The sequence below is a fragment of the Cryptomeria japonica genome, chromosome 11, assembly GCF_030272615.1.
Source record: "Cryptomeria japonica chromosome 11, Sugi_1.0, whole genome shotgun sequence".
Taxonomy (NCBI): Eukaryota; Viridiplantae; Streptophyta; class Pinopsida; order Cupressales; family Cupressaceae; genus Cryptomeria; species Cryptomeria japonica.
The window spans coordinates 250,110,924-250,121,493 of NC_081415.1; positions in this window are offsets into that span (position 1 = coordinate 250,110,924).

The following is a 10,570-nucleotide window of genomic DNA, read 5'->3' on the forward strand; positions in this document are numbered from 1 at the left end:
GGGTCCGCATTAAAAACACTCATCGCAAACAAATTGATTACTTTACCAGAAGAAAGAAACTTTGAACCCAAGGTAAAACCTGCTTGGTGGAATGACAACCATTATTATGATTTCCATTGAAACAAAGGACACCAAACAGATGCTTGTCAATGATTAAAACATGCCATCCAAGATTTGATTGATAATGGAATAATAACTGTGGATGGACATACAAAAAATGAATCTCACACAACTTTCAAAACTCTACTTCCTAATTATGAGAAGGGTGAAGCATCAACAGAGCAGAACGGTAAAGGTAAAGCAAAGGTAAACTATGCTCATGCATATGACAATGTGGTAAATGTAATCGTGGTTAAAGAGCAACAACATCATGAACCTGCTCATGTTATCACACGAAGCAAAGCCAAAGTGGTTTTACCAGGTCCTACAACAAACACGTCATCCACTACCAAACAATACAATCTAGTGGATCAATCACAAATATCCATCTTAGAACTTTTAAAGTTGTCACCTGCACACAAAGAGATTCTTGAACGAGCATTAGTAGATACCACAGTGTCCAAAGATCTTGATATAGATCAATTCCAAACCATGGTGGGACACCTCACAACACCTCACAACTCCTCACTACTTATCATTTACCGAAGAAGATGACATGTCCTTGCAACATCCCCACAATGCTCCTTTGCATATTGAAGTCCTCGTTCACAAAACATGAGTTAAACGTGTTCTAATAGATGGTGGAGCTGGCCTAAATATTTGTTCATTGAGTCTTGTTCGTGCCTTAGGATATTCAGAAGATGCAGTTGATCCCCGCAAAAAGATCACCGTAAAATCCTATGATGAAGAAGAACGTTCCTCCAAGGGAATTGTGATACTACCCATCAAAGTGGGACCTTTACAAAAAAATACAGTATGCCAAGTTTTGGACTTGGACTTATCATATAATATACTCCTGGGGAGACCATGGATACATGACTTGCAAGCTGTCCCATCAACCTATCATTAGTGTGTCAAATTTCCCTATAATGGACAAGAAATCACAATATCTGCAGATTCAAATCCATTCCAATATTGCAGCAATCTAAAAATGGCTCAAGAAGTCATTGTTCTTCATAGGCGTCATCTTCGAGCACATAATCCAAAGAACAATCATTTGCCTCTATTTTATCAAGTATGGAAAAACAAATGCAGCTAAGAGATCAAGGAAACAGAGAATACTCCATATCACAATTACCACTCTCTCCTAAATCCTTTGGAAACCCATCAAACTCTAAACAACAACCAATTGTGAAACATCTTCCGATATTTGATGGAGCATTCATTAGTGTTGGAACCTTATCAGAGGAGACAAAAGACAAAGATGTGCTATAGTGGCTATACAAAGATGAAGAAGCTCAACAAAAGGTCAACAATGTCAGAATACCTATAGAAAAATATGGAAAAGGATTCAACATTCTTCAAAAGATGGGATACACTGGAACAAGTCCTATAGGAAAAAGAAAAGAAGGTATCTCAGAACCTATCCAACCTCATACTCAGCAAGCTATAGACAAAATAGGCTTAGGATATGGACAAGTTACTTTACCAGAAGACATATTCTCTAATCAGCACCAAGAAGAATAAGAAAATAGATAGGAACAACTTGCAATTGAAAGGGAAGAAGCATCTGCAAAGAAACAAGAACAACCAAACATGAAATGGCAAAAGAAACAATCCTCAAATCAACAAGAGGAACAAACCAATAGTACCTCCCAAGCAGCATTAACTCTCAATCAAAACAAGCATGAGCCTAGTACTAATCAAGGAGAGCCGATAGTAAAGTTGATAGAACTCAATCTCAGTCCAGAAGAAGTTGAATATGAAAGAAGGAAAGATATAGCAAGACAAACAAAAGAAACACATCAACAACTATATGAACAAATTTGTAGATTGCAAGCTGCAAGTGAGATAGATTCTGATGAATGGGAATGGGATTCCTATCATTCTGAAGAATCAGCTAAAGAAAATTTCTTTAAAGAAGATGTAGGAGTCGATGTTGTTCACACGTATGCAAGGCAAACGTTAGGAACTAGTTCACTTGAATTAGAATCACATTTGGCTGACTTGGACTTAATTGAGGACGATCAAGAACTTCTTGGGCAAGGTCATTCTGATGAGGGTACCATTCTAGACATTGACATACATATCGAAAACTTTGATAACTCAATCATGACCCTAAATACTCTTGAAACATCTCAACCTGATGATCCCTTACCTCTAATCCACCCCAAACTTATTGAATGGGAAAATGAAGGACATACTGCCATTGATACCTTTCCAAATGACTATGCCATATCCATATATCTTAATGCAATCGAACCCACAACAACTTTCACTAGGAATTTCAACAATGCATCTTCTAGCCAAGTGGGTGCCAAATCTCCTAGTCGCAAAAGCGAAAATAAAGAAAACAATATCAGGTCTAATGTTGAAAACCATTTCTTGACAACATTAGATCAGTAAAAAGTAAAAAGAAAGTACGCATCTAACGGTGAAAACCTCCTCGAGATGCCAGAAGATGGGAGATTTGACACTTTACCTAAGTACTATCAAGAAAGGTCATCAATTTTGATTGAACCAACAGAAGCAGTTAATATTGGGACATCAGAGGAACCAAAGATCCTACATCCAACAACTTCTCTCTTAGAAAAAGAAAGGAAAGAATATATGGAATTCTTTAAACGACAAAAAAATCAATTTTGCCTGGTCATATGCAGACATACCAAGATTAGATCTAGAGCTTATTATGCATCACTTAAATGTCAATCCAGGAGCCAAACCAATCAAATAGAAATTAAGAAAGATGCATCCACATATTGCTATCTTGGTCAAAGCAGAACTAAAAAAATTACTGGATGTAGGATTCATCAGACCTATAGCATATCCTCAATGGGTATCAAACATCGTTCATGTTTCAAAGCCAGACAAAAGTATCAAAGTATGCATAGACTTTAGAGATCTTAATAATGCATGTCCAAAGAATGACTTTCCTTTGCTTAACATTGACATCATTGTAGATTTAATAGCTGGACACTCCATGTTTTCTCTAATGGATGGTTTCTTTGGATACAATCAGATTAAAATAGCACCTGAAGATCAAGAAAAGACAACTTTCACATGTCCATGGGGTACTTTCTGCTTGAACGTCATGCCTTTTGGACTAAAGAACGTGGGTGCCACATATCAGAGAGCTATGACAACAATATTCCATGACATGATGCATACATTCATGGAAGACTATGTGGATGACATCTTGGCAAAATCATACAACAGAGAAGAACATATCGAAATACTGGAAAAGATCTTTGACCAGTTAGAACAATACAAGCTACGACTAAATCCTAAGAAATGTGCCTTTGGTGTCACTTCAGGAAAGCTATTGGAATACATTATTTCAACTAGAGGTATTGAAGTAGATCCAACTAAGGTCAAAGCAATCATGGAAATGGCATCTCCCAAAAATATAAGTCAACTCAGATCACTACAAGGAAGATTGCAGTCAATCAGAAGATTTGTGGCTCAACTAGAAGATAACTGTCAACCATTTACCCATCTATTACATAAAAATGTTCATTTCAAGTGGGACCATCAATGTGAGGATGCATTCAACAAGATCAAGTCATATCTCATGCAACCACCCATTTTAATGTCACCAATTCCAGACAAGCCGTTATTGCTCTATGTATTGACCACTGAAGTATCATTAGGAATTTTGCTCACACAATAGGATAATGAAGGAAAAGAGTGAGCCATCTACTACATCAGTAGAACACTAGTGGGATACGAGCTCAACTATTCCCCAACAGAAAAAGCATGCTTGGCGGTAGTTTTTGCTTCTAAAAAATTAAGACACTATCTATTATCTCACTCCATCAAGTTGATAGCTAAAATCGATCCATGGAAATATTTGCTCAGCAAGGCAACATTGACAGGATGGCTAGCAAAATGGGTCATGATCCTAAGTGAGTTTGATATTGAGTATGTAGACAAAAATGCTATCAAGGGACAAGTCATCACAGATCAACTAGCAGAGGCAACACTTCAAGATGATCATCCTCTACAGATTGAGTTTCTTGACGCTGATATCCTAACAGTCACAACAAAAGCATGGCAACTATACTTTAATGGTTCATATACACAGCACAGATCAGGAGTAGGAATTCTATTTAACACACCACAAGGTCATACAATTCCGAAAGCATACAAATTAAGCTTCCCATGCACCAACAACACTGCAGAGTATTAAGCTTTGGTTACAGGTATCAAAATGGCCGTAGAATGGAACATTACACAACTTCAGGTCTTTGGAGACTCTCAACTTGTCATCAATCAAATCAATGATGACTATCAAACAAAAGATTACAAACTCATGCCTTACAAAATGATGGTGGATGACTTCAAGAAATATTTTGTTGAAATCACTTTTGAACAAATTCCAAGAAATGATAACAAAGCAGCAGATGCCATGGCAACACTTGCTTCTCTATTACAAACACAAGAAAATCAAGAGTGTTATGAATTCTTGGTTGAAGAGTTGTTTTACCTATCTCCTAATTGTCTTGATTCCCAAACCATTTGTCAACTTATAGGACATGATTCCTCCCGCTATGGCCAAACTTACACATACCTAAAAGATAACATCTTACCTCTTGACTTATCGAAAAATCAAAAGAGAAAATTTATTCGTCAATGTTCCGATTATACTCTTGTTGTGGATACCCTATTTAAACAAGGTCTAGACGGTACTCTTTTAAGATGTCTGGAATAAGAAGAATCTGAGAAGGCCTTAAAGGAAGTCCATAATGGCATTTGTAGCACTCATTCAAGTGGTCTTACCCTTTCAAAAAAACTCATACGCTTGGGCTATTATTGGCTGACTATGGAATGAGATTCTTTTCAAATAGCTAGAATGTGCAAACAATGTCAGATCCATGGGAACTTGATTCATGCACCAACACAAGAACTTCATGCTTTGGCAACATCTTGGCCTTTCTGCCAATGGGGTCTTGATCTAGTAGGAAAAATAAATCCTTCTTCATCTAATGGTCACAAATTCATCCTTGTAACTACATAATATTTTACAAAATGGATCGAGATTGTACCTCTCACAAATATCACAGGAAAACAAATTGTTGCATTTATCTTGAATTACATCATCTGTCATTATGGAATGCCAATGACCATTATCACTGATAATGGGAGACCATTCAAGAATCAGGATGTACAAGAGCTATGTGAGAAGTTTAAGATCCAACACAGATTCTCCACACCCTATTGTCCACAGGGGAATAGGCAAGCATAAGCATCTAACAAAACTATTCTAAAAATCCTCAAAAAGACAGTGAATGATGTTGGGAAAGATTGGCATATTCAGTTAAACCCTACTCTCTCAGCCTATCGCACCAGTATCCGCACACCAACAGGTGCCACACCTCTCTCTCTTGTATATAGATTAGAAGCCATAATGCCAATCGAAGTAGAGATACCCTCTCTACGTGTATCACTAAAAGGACTTATCCCAGATGAAGAACAATGAATATCTAGACTGCAAGAGTTAGAATTGATCCATGAAAGAAGACAAAATGCCTTTGATCATCTAAAGGTATATCAACAAAGAATGTGCCAAAGTTATAATCACAAGGTCAAACCACGAATCTTTCAAGTGGGAGAACTAGTACTAAAGGAAAATCCACGAAATCAGTCAGATCGAGAAAAGAAGGGAAAATTTGAACCAAACTGGTTAGGTCCATTTGTGGTCACAACAGTATTTGGGTCAGGGGCATATCAACTATCAACACAAGATGGAGATCAACTTGAGGAACCCAACAATAGCACACATCTGAAGAAGTGAAAAAGCAGAAAAATCCAAAAACAGTGAAAAAGCAGAAAAATCCAAAAACAGTGAAAAAGCAGAAAATCCAAAAACAGTAAAAAATCAAATATGAGAAAAAGTGCAATAAAAATAGGTGGTGAAAACCTGGCAAACAAACGCTATCTATCAGCTAGCTCTACCATCTATTGGTTCACACTTTCTTCTACTTGCATTCTTTTCCATCAGTGCTATTCATATTCATCATAAAGCCTTTGTACATACGTAGGCATCCCAGGTGATTTCTTGTCATGGTTTGGATAATTGACTATATCATAATAAGGCTTGTTTCTAGGCTGGGGGTAAAATCCTGAACTTGGTTGGGGGCAAAAAGTTACAATCATTTTGAGCTTAATCAAAGTAGGTAGAACAATAGTCAGACAACACTTGTCAAGCGAAAAACTGAGATACATCCAACATTGAACATAAGATCACATTGTCAACCATTAACTATCACATTTCAATCTAAACATGAAAAAACACATATCAATGGATGATATATCTTGACTCATGAGTTTAACACTTTGGCAATAATGGTTCAACTATTTTATATTGATTTTCGCTATCATGATTTCTGAGTAACTCCAGGATGTCTTTGACTAGAGGAACAAGGAAGGAACATGATATTTTTCTTGTCTACTGTCTGTAAATTAATCATTAATATGTGCAAAGTTGTCTAAGGAAATGATCATCAGAGTATCATCGAAGACATTTCAGACTTGCATATAGAAATGGTTAATACTACCTGTTTTACGCAAGCAACACTCTGGTCATCTTGGTTCAATTATACCTCGATGCTTGTGCTAACTTGCAATATCAAAACCCATGAAAGTAGTGCTCAGGTCATCATTGTTCAATTATACCATTGATGTTTGTACTCACTTCCCACATTTTAAAGGCTCAATGATGAAACAAAGCAATGACTCCATGACCGGTCCAATCACTACATTGCATTGCATTTTAAGATAGATTTGCATTTCATGCTGCATGGGATCACAATTCTCATCTTTTCGAAGGCCAAAGCTAACATGGTGTTATCTCTCTTATTACGTGATTGAGTACATTGGACAATAACAAAAATAATCAATTCATTCATCCTGCATGATAAGTTAGTTCATCTCAAGTAACCATTGCATACCAAGACATCATTCATATAAAGCATAAACTCATTCATTCATTTAGTAAGATCATTGCATGACATTCATCTAATCTCAAATCATATAAGGTATCACCATTGCATTGCATTGCATCCATCTCATATTGACATGCATAAGAAAATCATAAAAATATCATAAACATAGAAAGCATTGCATCGCGCAAACATCACATAGAAATTATAAGCATCACCATACATATTCATATTTGCATACATCATGTAAATACTCCATCATCATATATCTATCATCTAGAATTCATAAGCATATAAAAATTAAAGCATACATCATGAAAGTAACTGCACATCATAATCATATGTCAAATAGAATGCATCCATCATTTCATAGGTCATGTAGAGCGAATAGAATCAACTGCATATCATATCATCAAAACAAGATCAATGTCCAAGGTACAATGATATCACAAAATATATGAGATACATCACATGAATCATCAATATCTCATCACAAAAAGGTGTGTACATAAATAGATCAATGTCCCATATCAGTGTGACCACTCGGACGCGGAGTGAAACTCCGTCCTGATGCGGTAGGTAGAGTAGCACTAGCTGGTATCCCTGTACCTAAGTCCCCACCTGGGGGAGCTCTCTGAAGTGGCCCTGTCACTCCTTGACTCTCAATCTGGCTCTGTCCTGATCTCCTGCTCAATTGTGAAAATCCTGGAACCCTCCAATGAGGAGAAACAACAGTAAAGTATAATGCCCTGTAATACTCAGCCTCTCGGATCCCCTGTCGCATCATCTTCAAGGTAGTCTTCCCTGAAGTAGACCCTCCTGACAACTGTACCTGTGTCTCAGCCTACCGACACCTATCCATAGCTGCATCTCTCTCAACTAGGAGAGAAGCTATCTGAGTCTCTAGATGGGCCATCTGAGAGTCCCTCTCTGCTAGTCAACTCTCTAGCTACTAAACCTAAGTTTGTAGGTCCATAATCTGACCCTGCTGCTGATGTGATGACATCCTAATGAGGATCCGTCGAGGTGCCTCTGCCTGTGGTTGCTCAGCCCATGATACTGTCATAGGTACCTAGTCAACTGGGGGTACCTCCTACTCTGGAACCTGATGTCCCTGATCCCTTGGACCTGATCTCCTGCGTCTGACCACCTAGGCCATCCAATCTGTATATACATCTCTGGCAGATCTAGAACTGTTGGCTCCTGGTGTCCCTGTCACTATTGCTGCCACTGTTCAACCATCTCCCCCGTCATCATCCCCCCATCATCATCTCCTCCATCATCATCTCCAGCACCATGATCTCCGACATCTCCTCCATATCCATCCCCATCTCCACTATCATCTCTCCACTCATCATCCCTCCGTCGTCTAGGAGCTCTGCATCGTAGCCTCTCATCATCCTCATCAAAACTGGCTCTGGCTTATCCAGACATGTCAGCCTCAGAAACCTATGTATAGTACAGTGCATAGCATGCTCATTTGTCATCCCGCTATCCATCACGCCTTGAAGATGATCCCAATCAACTGGCTCCAATGATTGATACTCTGCGCAGGCCTGGTCATATGAAATAGAAGGCCCCCAAGTAGCCACATCCAATCTTCGACGAGCATAATGGGTTGTACCCTATGGCATCCCCTCTATCCTTCCATACTGTCTCAACACCTCATACAAAGGAATCACTCGATGACATAGGGTGTCGATCCAATAAGATATCGCGTCATGAATACATACAGCATCTCCACTACATCATCGAGCCAAATCTCACAGTCCCTGTATGGTCTCCATACCATAGTATCCAAATCATCCAAGGTTCATTGCCAGTACTCTAATTTGCCTAGCTTTCACTGGATAATAATACCTGGATACCCCTCCGCATAAGGCCTCCCTATAGGTCTATCTCTGTCAGCCAATGGTCGTGTGATAGGTAAATGCTCCCATGCCCATATCTGAAGCACAGTCATCCCTACTGAAAAACGCAGCTGATCCCTGATACACAACTCAGTGCAAGTCATGATACAAATGCGCCAACATACATGACCCCCATGCAAAGTGGGTCCCCTCTATCACCATCTACTCAAGCAGACGACCCCATCCAACAAATAATCCCTTTGACCTGTGATCAGGACAAAGGAAACTTCCAATAAATCCAGCAAGCACAGTCAGTAATGTGGCATATCCTAACTCTAGCATCTCCTGCCACACAATATCATACCCACCTATCTCATCATCCTCAAACACTCTGCAAAGTACCTCTGTCCCACCCCACTCGTTGAGATCATAATATACTAGATCACCCATCACAAGGATGCACAAAATCTGATAAACATCCTCAGGTGTCACCGTAATCAGAAAAACAAAAATCCTCAAAATCGAAAAATAAAAAAATCAGAAAAAATGAAAAAAATCATCAAAAATCATCAAAAATCATCAAAATCGAAAAATAAAAAAATCAAAAAAAATGAAAAAATTGTCAAAATTGAAAAATAAAAAAAAAACGAAAAACCGTCAAAACCGAAAAAATCAAAAAATTGTGAAAAAAAAAAAAACTCTCCCCCCCGCGACCCCTATGGCGCCGACGGCAGCTGCAGTGGCGCTGGTGGCAGCCGCCATCGGGCCTCCACCACCGCCTTTCCCTCTTCCCGCCAAAATTTCAAAAAATAAAAAAATAAAAAAATTTAATGTATTTTTTTTAGCAAAAAAAAAATGCATGTATAAATTTTTTTTTTGGGATGCACAATGGAATTTTTTTTTAAAATTCGGAAAACCCATTTCGGAAATTGAAAAACCCATCTCAAAAATACAATTTTCTTCCCAACCCATCTAACAAAAACGCTAAAAAATGATTTTTATGCAAATAGCTAAAATTTTCAAAAATCAACTAAAAATTAACAAAGCTGGGTTTTCTCGAAGTACGTATTGGTGGACCATATGTCGAAGGACGCTCATATCGCCGAACTCGCTCAAACCTATGCTGGTGGTATGGGATCGCCATTCCTTCCTCCAGAGCAATTTTTCTCAAATAGTCGCAGTGCACAAATGAGGAGTGGTAAAAAGGAATTCACCTTTTTAAACTCATAATGGGGCATTTAAGTGGGATTTTTATTCCACTTATTTTTAATTATCCAATCAACTAATCAGCCTGGCAGGGCAACATTTTCAAGTTTCTTATCGGGAAATGAATCGGATTGACTATAAAAATCTCTAAAAATCGGAAAATCATTAAAAATCTAAAAATCGAAATAATTTTTAAAAAATAAAAAAATCGCGAAAAATTCACAAACATTCGAAAATTATCCAATTCATCTCCCGAGAGGGCATCCTTGCATCGATATCTATCAATCAGCGTCTGGGGCATCATATCGAGATTTATCATCTCCAAAATCGAAACCGCATCATATCGAGATTTATCATCTCCAAGATCGAAATCACATCATATCGAGATTTATCATCTCCAAAAACGAATCGACATCATATCGAGATTTATCATCTCCAAATCAAATCTGTATCATATCGAAACCAAATCCGCAT